The sequence below is a fragment of the Chiloscyllium plagiosum genome, chromosome 18 (assembly GCF_004010195.1).
Source record: "Chiloscyllium plagiosum isolate BGI_BamShark_2017 chromosome 18, ASM401019v2, whole genome shotgun sequence".
NCBI lineage: Eukaryota > Metazoa > Chordata > Chondrichthyes > Orectolobiformes > Hemiscylliidae > Chiloscyllium > Chiloscyllium plagiosum.
In genome coordinates this window covers 34,299,120-34,313,462 of record NC_057727.1, presented here as the reverse complement: position 1 = coordinate 34,313,462, position 14,343 = coordinate 34,299,120, and the positions used below count along the sequence as shown (strand labels likewise).

Here is a 14,343-nt window from a genome sequence, read left to right as displayed (position 1 = left end):
CTGGGAATCACATTTCCATATTGGAGTTTTGAGGAATTAGTAAGTAATTTGGGTGAAAGGGAACCAGCTGGTGTGCTATAATTCTATTTCTAAGAGACATTTGACAAGGCACCACAAAGGTTACAGTGCAGAGTACGAGCTCTTTGTATCAGGGGTAACAAAATAGCTTGGAAAGAGGTTTAGTTAGCTAATAGAAAACAGAGTGACCCATAGACAAGTCATTTTAGGGTTGTCAAGATGTGAGATGTGCTCTGTCACAAGGATTTGTGCTGAGATCTCAGCTATTCATATTAATTACTTGGATGAAGAAATGGGCAGCACGGTGCTGCAGTGGTTAGCACTGCTGCAGCACAGCACCAAGGACCCTGGTTGAATTCCAGCCTTGGGCGACTGTCTGTGTGGAGTTTGCATTATCTCCCCGTGTCTGTGTGGGTTTCCTCTGGGTGCTCTGGTTTTCTCCCACAATCCAAAGATGTGCAGGTTAGGTGAATTAGCCATGCTAAATTGCCCATAGTGTTCAGGGATGTGTAGGTTAGGCGCATTAATCATGGATAAATATAGAGTAATGGGTCTGGCTAGGAGACTCTTCGGCAGGTCGGTGTGGACTTGTTGGGCTGAAGGGCCTGTTTCCACACTGTAGGGGATTCTAAAATTCTAAGGAACCAAATGTATGGTTGCAAATGTTGCGAATGACACAAAGATAGGTGAAATAATAAATTGTGAGGGATACAAAGGATATAAATAGTTCAAGTGAGTGGACAGAAACTTAATGGATGGAATTTGATGTGGCAGGAAGGGTAGAGGAATAGCATATTATTCAAATAGAGAGAGCGTATAGTATTCTGAGGTAGAAAGGGATCTGTGTGTCAAACTTATAAATCACAAAGTTGGTGTGTAGGTATGGCAAGTGATGAGGAAGTTAGATTGAATATTTATTGCAAACGGAATAGAGTACAAAAATAAAGATGTTTTACAGGGCATTGATGAGACTACTTCTGGAGTTCTCTGTACATTTTTGATCTCTTTATTTGAGAAAGGAGATACATTCATTCAAAATAGTTCAGGAAAGGTTCATTCAATTGACAACTGTGATGTAAGGGACTATCTTATGAGGAAAGGTTGGACAGACTGGATATATATCCATTTGAGGTTATAAAAAGAGGTGATCTTATTGAGACATAAAATCCTGACAGTATTTGATAGGATCATGTTGAAAGGATGTATTCCTTTGTGGGAGAGACCCACAGATAAGGGAGACAGTTTAAAAATAAGAGTGTCTTCCATTTAAGATAAACGTGAGCACATTTTGTTTTTCTTTCAGAAGGTCATTTGAACTTTCTTCATCAGAGAGAGCAGTGGAGGCAGTCATTGAATATTTTTAAAAATAGAGATAGATAGATTCTTGAGTATCAAGGGAGTTGAGAGTTATCAGGTGTCAATGGAAATGAGGCCACAATCATCCCTGCCATGATCTTATTCTCGAGTGGAGCAAGCTTGAATGTGAACAGTCCTTTCCTAATTTGTACAATGATGTCTTCCTGCATGCGCATACTGGTAAATGACATTGTAAGTAAGGTGCCAACGTGCTGATTTAGTATCCTTCCTCTGCTGATCTCTTTAAAAACTTGAAAGTAAAGAGATGCATAAAGAAATACTTACATAAGCAGTGCAGTATAAAATGTGGCTGACGCACCCAAGGTGGGCTAGCAGATGAAGAACAGCTTTAATATGATAATTATACAGATTTGAATTGCCTTTGTGCCTAGGTGGTGAAGCAACATGGAATGAGCAATATCAGCAGCATAGGAGCATTATTATATAAAGAGTAGGTAAGTGGCAATATTATTTTAAATGGTTACTTTAAGAATCTAGGCGAAATGTTGCTGAAAGGGCTTCTCCAGCAGTGTCCTTTTGAAATGAGCATTCAACATCTAAAACAATATTTCAGTGCTCCAGGGGTTCTGCCGAATTTTTTTTTAAAAAAAGGAAATTTCCAATTACTCAACCTGCTTTCAGTTGACATCACAGAATGCATTAGCATTCCTATTTTTCTTTCATAGAAATTGCATATTACATAACACAAAGGATATATATCATTGCTCAAGGTTCTGAAATGACTAAAAGAGTAGAAGATGCCAATCTATACTTAACCAGAATGTTCCAAAATGTGCTGTCAATTTCTGATTTTTTGGATAAACAATATTGTTTTAAAAGGCTTTTTTAAAATTAGGTTGTAGTGTCACCAGTACAATGACAGAAACCAAAGGGACCCAAAAAACTATAATCAATCTTTTCTTTTCCCCTGTGTAACGCCAGATTCCAGAGCTCCAGTTTCAGAATTTTTTCAGAATTTCAGAAATTTAATGAACAAAGCATGGATAATTGTACATCAAAATTGGAGATTCACTCTTAATTAAATAAGAATTCACCATATGTTCTTAAAATAAACAGTAATATGGTGGATTTTTAAACATTTTTTATTATTACTGCAATCTTGTAAGATTCATTGGGAGTAATTTTGCAAAATTAGGCTCCTAGCATTTACTCACCATCTGGAGTCTTGCATTCTAAAGTTACTCCTAATTGTTTATACAAGTAATAAGGATTTTGTTTGCTTGTTTTAGCTATGTTGTGCATGAGAAAATTAACTTTCAGCTTATCGAATTCTACCATGAAGTTGTGCTTCTTTTCAGATAGCAGTAAGCTATAATAGAGGTACCAGAAAAAAGATAGTAGTGTACAATGCAGCTACAATGCAAACAAATGAATTAACTTAGCTTGATATCACAGGATTCTGTTGGAAATTAGTAGAAATATATGATTTTCCAGCAGATAACACAGACTGGCATTCCAAGTGAGAGACATGGCCTCATTTAATAAGAACGTAAAAAAACACATTTTTCATTGCAAGCCACTAAAAGAGGAATTAGAATAGATAGCCAAATGCTTAGCAAAAAGATATGTTTTAAGAATGTTTTTAAAGGAAGAGAGAGAAGCAAAGATGGAATTCCAGAGCTTAGGGCTTTGGCAGCTGAAAACAAAGCAACTTATAGTGAAGTATTTAAAGTTGGAACTGTATAAGAATGACAGACTTTGTGGAGATTAGATTAGATTAGATTACTTACAGTGTGGAAACAGGCCCTTCAGCCCAACAAGTCCACACCGCCCCGCGCAGCGCAACGCACCCATACCCCTGAGTTTACCCCTTACCTGACACTACGGGCAATTTAGCATGGCCAATTCACCTGACCTGCACATCTTTGGACTGTGGGAGGAAACCGGAGCACCGGGAGGAAACCCACGCAGACACGGGGAGAACGTGCAAACTCCACACAGTTAGTCACAGTTAGGAGCATAGTGGCTGTGAAGCTTATAGTGCTGGGGAGGCTGTGTAAATGGTAAGGAATGATGTCATGCAGGGATTTGAGTGTAAAGTTGAGGATTGTTACCTCATATGGTTAGTTGACTGCTTCATTGAGCCACTAATGCAGCACTCTGCCATGCCTTCCAGTACTTGCACCAGGATTTAATTACCTGACAGAGAGAAATTAAAATGACATCAGTTATTGCTACTTGTCAGCATCCATCCCATAGTGAATGTGATGAAAGGAACATGCAATAGATACATTAGATGGGAGGATTTGTTTCTGTTGAATTTATGTAAGTAAAAGATCACTTCTAGATGAAGGCTGGAGTGCAGTGAGTACTCTGCTGCCTTGTAAGCATTTGTGGTAAACATTGTAAGCAGTATAAGTCAATGAATAGAGGTTGTAATTGCAAATGCTGTATAATACATGCTTATTTAAATGAGTTTCTTGGAAAGTAATGATGTGTTTGTCTACTTGGAAAATTAAATTTGGTTTAAATTATATTTGGAAAACAAATAAACATTGCTGAAAATCTCTCCCCACAGGGTAGCATTTTGTTCCAAAAGTTAGAGGAAATGATTTTCTTTCTGCATTGTATGTGACAAAGTTGCAATCCTGTTTATAAACAAGTGGTGGAATCTTAGAAGGATTTGAACTAGATGAGCTGTGGTGAGAACTGTGACAGGTTTATGGGAGATGTCCACAAGAGCTTTCTTGCTTGTCAACAATCAAACTGCATATCTTGCCTCAGTAAAATGCCATTCTACCACTCACCACAAGCAATCTAAGTGCAAAGAATTCTTGACAGAGATGTCAGAGTGGGTTTTTGGCAACATCAGCTTGCAACTGACTGCAAAGAGCCTTCATGTTCCTCATCATACACAACATCACAGGATTTGATCCACAAACATCAGTCACATGCACCCCTCACAGAGATTGGTATCCAGTAATTGCCAACCCCTCAATATCTTCATAGCGCTTCTAAAATCCATTGCACAATGTTTAGGAAGCACATATTTGCATTGTACTGGTAACTAGCATTGAAAGGCTGCTATAAGGGCACTTTGAGCATCTGGACAATCACCCAGCTCACAGATTGGACCAGGATGCATCTCAGCACTGCTTTCCCTCTGAGCACTCACTCACTCACTTACCGCCTCCCTGCATCATCCATGCCTTGCCATACCATTTAATGCAGTCAAACAACCAGGCCGCTTGATTCTACTATTTAAGAGAATTGTCTGATGTTTTCCTCTTCCTCAGACTTAATGTCTACCCCAAACAGGGCAACTTCAAAATGCCATTGCTCAAGAATTGCATTGTTCTGACAGATATCCAGAGAGTGGTGAGTTCTTTTGGGAATGGGCTGAGGTAAGATGGGACTAGAATCAGACAAGAAGAGCAGGTTGATCATTAGCGAGGTGACTTTGACAAGAAGTGGCAAGAGATCTCACTAGGAATTGTAGCAAGAAATCCTCCGATATAAAGTCCTCCAAAACAAAACCCTCAATGAAACTCACATCTAACCAAAAAAAATTAAATTCAGCCCACTGAATTTCAGAACTACATAAATTACATAAAAAAGAAATCTCTCTACTCACAATGATGACCATTCACTTAATAGGTTTCCTTGCCCATGTTTGACCCAATGCCATGAGATTTCATGTTCAACATTGCCACAACAATTTCATCCTGACTGTTTACCACTGCATTGCCACTTGTGCTGGATTGTTCAGCTGATGCAACAGAGCTCATCCAAGGATAGTGATGGTTGCATCTGGGATGTTGTCTATGTGGTACATCCTTCACCACCCTGCCACTGATAAAATTCCACAATGTCAGGAAGGGAAGGTGATGGGTATTTCAACCCCATCCACCAAACCTTCATTTGGCATATTATGATCCTCCACCCTCCATCACCCCAATCAAAATTCAGTCCATTAGGAACTTAGATCTCTGGAGTGGGACTTGAAGGTAAGGATGTTCAACAGCATAATAGAATGCCTGCTTACTTTTTCCCTTCCACTGAATTTCTAAGCACTTATTGCAGAGAAAGGCAGTTAAGTGAAGAAATAGTTCCCTGTTGATCCACACTGTTTAACTGGTGGTTCAAGGTCAGGACATGCAAAGCTCAAGACCCAGTATAAAAAGTTCATTTGATCACTGTCTTAGATTCCACATATAGCCTGAAGGGTTGAGCTGTTTTATGGGCAGTTTTGCCAAGTTTATCTTTTGTGTATACAGCCAGGAAGACTTGCACTTTTATAGTACCTTTCATGACTCCAGGATGTCTCAAAGCTCTTTGTAGTCAGTGAAGTGCCTTTTCTATTATATGATGGGTTTAACTACCACAAGTTGCAGCTCTATGCTGCCAAAAAAAAATTGAATCGTTTCCATAACATTGATAATAACAAGTTGTACCAGCTTATAACTATAAACTCAAGTTATAAAAACTAAGACTTGAATTTAATACTATGACCAGACATCCCAGGATGCTTTATAGCCAATTAAGTATTTTTGTTGTATAATTATTATTGTAATGTAGGAAAAATGGCAACCAATTTGTGTACAGCAGGCTCCTACAGACACTTTACAACCAGGTGAGGAGGGATCCAAATGATAAAGGGGTCTCTCTCTCTCTCTCATTTGACTGTAACAGTTTGCTTTTGCTTTCATAGTACATTGCCAATTCAAGGACTATTTAACTGTTTATGTGTTGCAGACGCCCTCACTATTTATCTTTTATTTTTCATATTTTTGATTTAGAACCCAGTTGTGGTTGAGAACAAAGCATTGAACTTTGAACAGGAGCTTGTTTTAAACAAATTGAGAGAACAAATGAAAAATATTTTTCTATTGGGAACTGGCCTGAAAAGATAATGCATGTTAATTACTGCTCTCAGGACACTGCAGACAATTTGGCACAGAAACGTTGCTGTGCACAGGGACTGGCAGCTGGTTGCATGTTGAATTAATCCACTGCTGGACATTGCTATAAAAGGTTAGATCAAATGGAATCCAGGGGAAGCTGGCAAATTAGATACACAATTGGCTTGATGGTAGAAACCAGAAAGTAATGGTGGAAGGATGCTTGTTGGACTGGACACTCATGACTAGTGGAGTGCCTCAGAGGTTGGTGCTGCGCCCATTGCTGTTTGTTATCAATATCAATGATTTGGATGAGAATGTACAAGATATGATTAGTAACTTTCAGATGACACTAAAACAAGCAGTATTGTGGATAGCGAGGAAGGTTATCAGAAATTGCAGCAGAACCCTGATCAGCTGGAAACCTGGGCTGAGAAACGGCAAATTGAGTCTAATATAGATAAGTGTGAGGTCTTGCATTTTGGAATGTTAAATAAAGGTAGGAGTTTCATGGTGAATGGTAGGGCCTTAAGGAGTGTAATGAAACAGAGGGATCTTGAAGTTCAGTTGCACAGTTCTTTGAAAGTGGAGTCATGGGTAGACAGGCCAGTGAAGAAGGCTTTTGACACACTGGCCTTCATCAGTCAGGGCATTGAGTATAGAAGTTGGGAAGTATTGTTGCAGTTATACAGGATGTTGGTGAGGCCGGAGTTGGAGTGTGTATTCAGTTTTGGTCACCCTACTGTAGGAAGGATGTTATTAAACTGGAGAGTGCAGAAGAAATTTATCAGGATGTTGCCAGGACTCAAGGGTCTGAGTTATAGGGAGAGGTTGGACAAGCTAGGACTTTTTTCTTTAGAGCATAGAGACTGAGGAGAGATTTTACATAAGTGTATAAGCTCATGAGAGGCATTGATAGGGTGAATTGGGATTAATTAGGATTGGGAATCAAGAACTAGAGGGCATCAGTTTGAGATTAGAGGGGAAAGATTAATAGGGAAACTGAGGGGCAACTTTTTTCACACAGAGGGTGATACGCATATGCAATGAGCTGCCAGCAGAACTGGTTAAGATGGGTACATTAACAACATTTAAAAGGCATTTGGAGAAATGCGTGGATAGGAAAGGTTGAGTTGGATATGGGCCAAGTGAGGGAAATGGTGTTAGCATTTTGGTTGGCATGGACCAGTTTGGGACAAAGGGCCTGTCTCCATGCTGTAAGACTCTATGACTCTAAGGGAGGAGCAGTGCTGGCCAACTAGCCACAGAGAATATTGCAAAAAAAAACAAAAAATAAACTGATTCTGGGTTTTTGGAAGGCAGCAGTTTTGTTTTGGTTTCTATTCTCTCTTGTCATTCTCCAATTATCAACTTGTCGAAAGTTCTGAGAAAAGGAATCCAAATCTATAAGAAATAAGTAAAATCTCCAGAGGTCTGTAGAAGCTGGTTGTATTGAGTGGTGGCTTCAGAATTCAAGCAAGATATATAGTCTCATGAGCCTGTAACAAAACCCATCATCAATGGATTTCGTTACTTCATTGTGGAAACAGTTATTCAACTAGCAAATTACAATTCTTTTATTCTCTTTTTTCACTTTAACTGGGCCTGTCTGTCTGTGGGTATGTGTGAGTGAGAGTTTATGATCAAAGAAGATTGGGCTTAGATATTAATTAGATAGCCTTGTAATTTATCTGTGTTTTGTTAAAGCTTGATTCTTAATAATAAATCATTCATTTTTGTTTAAGTTATAAACTTAGTGTCCAAGATCTGTTATTTGTAAAGTCTGGTTAAGTAGTGATTGGAACCAGGTGGGTTTCATTGATTATAAGATACTTAATCAGGGTTGTTCAACTGGGCCAATGAGGAAGCCATGGCTGACTAATATATAGAGGGGTGAGCTGTTCAGAGAGAGGTGGGCACCAGAGGGAGTGGGATGTTTCATTTCCCCCTCCAACTCTATTCTGATTTAACCCCTCCCCTGATCACGCAGCATTGCCTTGTGATGAGAAGGGCATTGCTTGTCACTGGCCACTTGGATGTTTCCTTTCTTCCTGGTGGTGGAAATTGAATAAAGATTTGTACATCTGTTGTATTTCACTGTGTGTCACACCTGCACACACACAACATGGGTGCTGGGGAAAATATAAGCAGTACTGCAGTTAGGTGGCTAAAAAGAAGAGAAAAATATATAAACAGGAGACTCACACGTGAAAAAAAAAGGATTCAGAATCTTCTCATTTCAGGGACTGACTGAGCTGGCTGTCCACATACAGTGCTCATGTAAATAAAGGATGACTTGGTGAAGGGATACCGGCTCCTGTGCAGTCATTTCAGGTTATAAACAATTGAGCAACTTTGAAGGTCATTGAATGTTTTAAGTTCACTGTGTTGCAAATCCACTGATACTGAGGCTATTTTTGTCTGGCTTGCTATCTTTGTGTCAAAACAAATGCAATGATCACAAAAGCACAATAAGACTGATTTTCTTCAGTTTGACAAAGAATTAAGAATTTAACTTTATTTTACTCAAAGCAATCTCCGTAAATGCAAAAGTAAACATTGACTCTCTGTCTCTCACATACATTTTCAAAGTCTGTGCACACAGAAATATAGATTCCAGTGAAGGGAACGATTGTTTGGTCAAATTAGCGTGCATAAAAATAAGCGGGTAAAGAAAATAAGTGTACCGTTTGTCATTTGGTGACCTGGTAGATTTCAAGCTCGATTCAAATGGTCTCAGTGCTTCAAATTTAAAGATGTCTGTGACTGAGTTGATTGGTTCAGTGGAGTTAAATTCTTTCTTTAAAATATCTGTTTGTGACACATGAAAATAATAAGAAATATTAAGCAGGGCTCAAAGTTTGCCAGTGTGTGAAGAACCAAAGACAGCTGCTTTTCAGCTGCTTATACAATTCTACCAAGAAAGTATGCGCTTAAGTATACAAAGGTGTTTTATTGTCAACACTCTCCAAATTTCATTAACTCAAACATGGCAATATATTCCAAATGTAAGTTGACTTCTCACGGATTATGTGATTTCTGGTGAGCTATCTTCAACTAGGGTCCCATTATTTAAGCAATTAGCTTTCAAAGGTCTATCTCCAACTGTAGAATACCGCTGACTGATTAGCATAATCTTATTTTGATGTTTGATTGATTTTGTTAATTTCTCGTGAGAATCTTATGTTTGGAACAAGTAATGTTTGAATTTTGGATTCTGTTCTAAAATAAGACTTATTCTATCTTTTGGGATTTGTATAACCAACAACTTATACTTGGGATAACTCTCCTGTTTATTGTGTTATGGCTCAAGGTCAGTATGTAATTGTATCTTTAATAGACATGCTCATATCATCACTGTATCATAACATGTGACCTGAGGTCTCATACTCCACCTTACCCTGTGTTCACTTAAAGCATAATATGACATACTGCTCAATGCTGCTCTGTTGTAATCTGATTTTAATGTATAATTGTCCGCTGTAATTAATGCTATTATATTATTCAATATCACAATATCCACAGACAATCCAGAAAATAACATAAGCATTGGTAATGTTTTAGTTCTGAGGAAGGGTCATCAGAGCAGGAATATTAACTTTGATTTCTCTTCACAGATACTGCCAAACCTGCTAGGCTTTTCCAGCAACCTCTGTTTTTGTTTCTGATTTACAGTATCCACAGTTCTTTTGGATTTTAATAACATAAGCATTGCCGCATCAGGTAAAATACTCTGCTGGAGGCAAAATGATAATACTGCTAGTCCCTGATATAGTGCCATGGGATCTTTTATTGTCCACCTGAGAGTGCAGAAGGGGCCTTAGTTTAACTATCAACAGTGCTGTCTTTCCTCAGCACCATATGGAATGAAAGCCAAGATTTGTATGCCAAATTATTGGTGTGGGACATGTACCTTTTGACTCAGATGTGAGAATGCTATCAACTGACTCATAGCTGCAGTGTTTTATTTATAAAGTCATACACTTGGTCAATATAGGGTGGGTAAGTATGCTGAATGTACCATCATCTCATCATTTGCACACAATGCATTTCTCAAAGTGGTGGTCATTGCTTTGGAAGCTACTGTGCCAATCTTACCAAACAGAAAAAGTGCAGTGTAATTATTTAAATAATTTTCTTTGTGTCTATGAGATTCTTCCTACTGCTCTTTTAAGTTAATTGTGTATCAACTCGACATATCTGATCTCTTTTGGTTGAACAAGGATTGTAGCTCACAGAATGGGCATCATGTGGAATTGGTACCCTAATCATTTTAATGAACTTCACTTGAATAGATTGTAGCACAGGTAGATTGGCTATCTCTGCAACCTGTATGAATGGTTACAGACAGCTAAAGATAAAATCAGACCCAATTTAAGAATTGGTGTTATTACTATCTTTGGACTGAAAACAAAACATTTTTGGAAATGTATATTTAATGTGGTGAACATTAATCTTTCATGGGAATTTGCAGGTAGAAATTTGTCTTTTTTGTTACATTAGTATTTACTCAAGGGTTTGCTGGAAAAATAGTCTGAATTTACCTCATTTGACAAAGATTATTTTCTAAAGTGAAGCAATAATTGGGTGCATGATTCTTAATTTTGGTTTGTTAGCAGCATACCTGTTTGTGAATATATTATTAATTACTTGTTTTTGAAAACAGTATAATATTTAACAGACACACAATGTAGTACTTGTTTAAGTCCCAGCTGCACAGTATCAGTCAATGCACACATTACATCAGCCTTAGCAGTAACCCATAAACTATGAATGTAAAGGTCTGTGTTTGTGATGCTGCAAAATTAAGAAAATAGCCATATTGGCTTGAGACATATAGAAAATGGCAAAAGGTTATCACAATTTTGGTCTCAGGCTGGTAATTTATAGCCATTTCTTCCCTAATGCATTTGCTTTTACTAATTTCAATTCATTCACTCACAATTTTAAGTCTTGCATTTGGAAAATCCATCCAATCACCTGACAGCAATTCTGGTATAGGTATATTAATGGAATAAAATAAAGCACATTTTTTCACGTTTTGAAATGTGTTAAACATCACCAGTACGTTTTGTGATTTATTAATCATAATTTGTGAAAAAGGTCTGTCGTATGCTGAATGTGCCATCAACTCATTATATACTAAAATCTGACCTCCAGCCAAATTCCACCACAAATTATATTGATGCAGTTTTTATTCCTCATGCTTTTCCCAGAATGCAACAAAAAGTATCAGTGTACAGATACAATGTATAGGTTGAAATAAAATTATTTCATCAAGAATTTGATATATGCTTCTTGTGTCAGCCATTGTTAAATTGAATTCACCTTTACCTCAATTTGAGAAAGCTGTGATTTGAAGTCTCATGCAAAAATGTGAACACAAAAGTCTTGGCTCATGCTCTGATGCACTACAGAGGGAGCACAGCACTGTCAAAAGTGACGTCTTTCAGATAAGATGTTAACTTGAGATGTTCTCTGAGCTCTTTTAAAAGTTCCATGGGACTGTTTTGGAAACGAACAAGGGAGTTTTCCTTCATGTTCTGGCCAATATTTATCCCTTAATCTACACCAATTTTTTAAAAAAGAGATTCTTACATTATAAAAGTATTTCCTTGCAGTCATTCTGAGGTTGTGAAATTTTGCAAGTGCAAAACTATCTGAGCTGTCAGTTTCAAACAGTATGTTCTCAAAATCATTGATTACAATAAATTTTTGTTCAAAGCAACAAATAAAATTACAATATCTTGAATTATATAATATAAGTCTTTTGTTCAACTGCTTTGCAAAGTAACTTATATGGAGATTTCAAAATCACACCTTGCTCATCCTTTTACAGCCAAGGAAATGTTGAAGAATTGCTGAGAGATGGCAGTGTATGCTACTTACTCAGTTATAATTAATTGTATTTTTGTCATTTACAGTGTCACAGTTTGTGTGTTTTTGATTCATTTATCTTTTTCTTCCAATTGTGCCTCCTTTTTCTTGTTTATGCCATTAAATTGATTTCACAGATAAAAGATTAGAGATCAAGGCTGCTGTTGATTGATATTCTGAATCATAGCAAGCTGTCGGAATTTTAGCAAGCTGTCAATTTCTATCTGGTTTTCTGATTGATTTCACTTGCACTGTGTTATTTTCTAGCTCAAATGACCTTTATTTTGATCATTCCTATCTTTCTGAAGTTACTTGGTGCAATTTCTTTTTGGTTCTTCTTCTTCTTTATGCTTGTACAATGTGGGTAGGTGGACACACCTAATGTAAAAATTCTAGTCCATTTTCGGCCAAATGTTATTTCTCATACAAAGTTCGCACAGCAAAGCTCACTATACACTATACTGGAAAATGGACTATTCTTTTAATGCTGAAAAGAATAGAGCTGAAAATGTGTTGCTGGAAAAGCACAGCAGGTCAGGCAGCATCCAAGGAGCAGGAGAATCGACCTTTCGGGCATGAGCCCTTCTTCAGGAATGAGGAAAGTGTGTCCAGGAGGGATTTGACTGAGACAAGGTGGGCGCAGGGGAAATGAGGAAACTGGAGAAATCTGAGTTCATCCCTTGTGGTTGGAGGGTTCCTAGGCGGAATATGAGGCGCTCCTCCTCCAGCCGTGGTGTTGCTATGGTCTGGCGATGGAGGAGTCCAAGGACCTGCATGTCCTTGGTGGAGTGGGAGGGGGAGTTGAAGTGTTGAGCCACGGGGTGGTTGAGTTGGTTGGTGCAGATGTCCCAGAAATGTTCCGCAAGTAGGCGGCCTGTCTCCCCAATATAGAGGAGGCCACATTGGGTGCAGCGGATGCAGTAAATGATGTGTGTGGAGGTGCAGGTGAATTTGTGGCAGATATGGAAGGATCCCTTGGAGCCTTGAAGGGAAGTAAGGTGGGTAGGTGTGGGTGCAAGTTTTGCATTTCTTGCGGTTGCAGGGGAAGGTGCCGGGAGTGGAGGTTGGGTTGGTGGGAGGTGTGGACCTGACAAGGGAGTCACGGAGGGAGTGGTCTTTTCGGAACGCTGATAGGGGAGGGGAGGGAAATATATCCCTGGTGGTGGGGTCCGTTTGGAGATGGCGGAAATGACGACGGATGATATGATGTATATGGAGGTTGGTGGGGTGGTAAGTGAGGACTAGTGGGGTTCTGTCCTGGTGGCGATTGGAGGGGCGCTCCGTCCAGTCACTGTTCAAACCAAGCCCAGTGTGGTCTACAACAAAGCTAGGAATTACCACTAGTTACATATCTTCTCGGAAACTATGTCAAGCAAAATCTCCAGAGTACATATTTCAACAATCTCTTTTAAAGAAACCACTCTAGGTACTTCCACAAAATCTGAAATAAATCAATTTCTCCATAATCCTTTAAACCTTAAGTCTTCTAAAAATAATAAAATATTAAGTGTCTTTGTAACAATGTTGAGTGGCAATCTCTTATGCATTGATTACCATGGTCATTCGTTCAGAACAATCACATCAGGAACCAAAACCAAAACAGCATACCCTGAAGTCAACTTTGAAATATAAAGTAGTTGGATGTGAAGTCTATGATGTGTTTTAATGCGATGTGGCTCAGTTTGAATGTTGTGACCCACTTTGGGCAGTAAAAGTAAAAAGTAGTGAGTGGTTTTACTGCCTTTGACAAATGATGCATATCTTGTGAGTGAATGTGCTGCGCTATTTAATATATATGACTGAATATGTATGCTATGTGTAACAAAAATCTAAAATTAATTCATTTTTAATTTAAAAGTACTGCTCTTCAACTTTATATGAATAACAATTAAATTTTAGATTAAAAAATTGGATGCTCTTATTCTGTTTCTTTTTCTCTAATAAGACTAGGTATTCAAAATGTGATGTTTTCTTCTTTGGTTTCATGCTACTACTAATCAGTATGACAAGCAAATATGTTCCTCTGAGCTAAGCTACCAAAATTAAGCAAACTGAGTCTCCTACATCATCCTCAGGTCTGCCAGAGGTATTAAATTTATAGCTACCCATCTCGAGGTACTTAAACTGCTTATCAAATTATTGTGAAGTCATTTAGCAGAAAAACTACTTTTGTGTTTGAGATGATGCTTTAAATTCCTCCTTGTTTTATTTGCTGATTAATTATAATTAC

The 14,343-nt window shown here is 38.2% G+C and overlaps 1 protein-coding gene and 1 long non-coding RNA gene across 5 annotated transcripts in view; one reads left to right on the top strand and one right to left on the bottom strand.

Moving 5' to 3' along the window:
* cfap20dc (CFAP20 domain containing) overlaps positions 1 to 14,343 on the top strand; it is a 388,329-nt gene that overhangs the window by 366,113 nt on the left and 7,873 nt on the right. The window lies entirely within an intron of this gene.
* The window catches only part of LOC122559044, a 64,099-nt gene that overhangs the window by 42,395 nt on the left and 7,361 nt on the right, over positions 1 to 14,343 (bottom strand). For all 3 annotated transcript variants that reach the window (XR_006314318.1, XR_006314320.1, XR_006314319.1), the window contains one exon: positions 8,924 to 9,047. This is a non-coding gene — a long non-coding RNA (uncharacterized LOC122559044). The remainder of the gene's footprint in view (positions 1 to 8,923; positions 9,048 to 14,343) is intronic.